Raw genomic sequence first — 1,368 nt, 5'->3', positions numbered from 1 at the left:
CTACTACTACTACTACTACTACTACTACTACTACTACTACTACTACTACTACTGCTACTACTACTACTACTACTACTACTACTACACCTTCCAAAGAGGGATTCAAACGCACTTCTTCTAGATACAACAGCAACTAATGGTGAAACCCTTACACCACAAAGCCAAATCTCTTAATGTATCCTTACAAAAAAAATAATTACGACAATTATGAAATTATAACGATGACAATCAGCACCAACGAGCGTGGAAATAACCAGAGGGGTTGAAGCCAAGGTCAAGGCAGACCTTTTGGGGTCCGAATAATTAACCCTTTAAGAAGGTAATTGACATGTTGTTATGTCTTGTCAGCAGACCAAAGACTATGCTCAGGCACATTTCAAATTGCATGTATCATGCTCAACACACAATACCATTACGAATTTGGATAACAGTATTAATAAAATAGTCTGCTTGTTGCAGTTTGGCTTTTCAGGTCTTTTAGTTAAGAAAATAGAATTAATATATTTAAATTATGATTTTTTAAAAGTGCACTAAAGATTAATATGATCAATTGCAATACGTATAGGACAATTTGGTTTCAATTGTGTGTTTATAAGTGTACTTTGTTACAGAGAAAACTCTCCTTGTCTGTTAAAGAAATTGAACAAGTGTCCAACAACCTTACCTTCGATTTGTTCAAAACAGCTTTTTGGGGGATAGCCTCCCTTTGCTTAAAAGCAACCATATTATACATCTGGAATACCTGGAGGGGGACATTGGCCTATGCGTCTCCGTGTCTTGAAGCGAAAATGTTTATGAATGCTAGTAACTCTGGTACATTGTGTCATCTTTACCCCAGCCCAAATTTTGTATGTTTTCGGTCGCCCATGTGCCTTGTCCTACCCAAAAAATTGTACCCAATTTTATGTTCACTTTTTAATCAGCGATTGATTGTCAAGATCTTGCTCCGCCCTCGAGACAATTTAGGACATTTAAGAAGCAGGCTGTTTCTACCCTGACTCCTATAATACTGCTCAAAGCTCGAAACAAAACGAGTGCGTGAAAATTTCAAACCTGAAAATTGAGAAAGTTTGGTTGCTTCTTAAATTCTAGATCAAAATCAGTCTTATAATTATTCACTTGAAAGAAAAACACTTTTACGAACCTCGTCCAGAACCTTCAATATACTTTAGGAGTGCTAATTATAACTGTATCTGGAACATCAAAAACGTCGACGCAATATAGATGTCATTACTTTGGGAGGGGGTGGGGGGGTGAGGTTAGAGATGTTTTGGATATACCGTTAGGGCCATCAAACTTGAGCTATGATATTCTTATACCGTGTACTGCCACGCACGATACTCTTTGCTCTCTCTCCCCCTCTCACTC

At 37.6% G+C, this 1,368-nt stretch overlaps 1 protein-coding gene across 1 annotated transcript in view; it reads left to right on the top strand.

The window, feature by feature from the left end:
* The window catches only part of LOC101849007 (solute carrier family 22 member 16-like), a 34,583-nt gene that overhangs the window by 3,337 nt on the left and 29,878 nt on the right, over positions 1-1,368 (top strand). The gene's annotated exons all lie outside the window — the stretch shown is intronic.

This window comes from Aplysia californica, unplaced genomic scaffold (genome assembly GCF_000002075.1).
Source record: "Aplysia californica isolate F4 #8 unplaced genomic scaffold, AplCal3.0 scaffold00768, whole genome shotgun sequence".
NCBI lineage: Eukaryota > Metazoa > Mollusca > Gastropoda > Aplysiida > Aplysiidae > Aplysia > Aplysia californica.
This window is presented reverse-complemented; position numbering and strand designations above follow the sequence as displayed.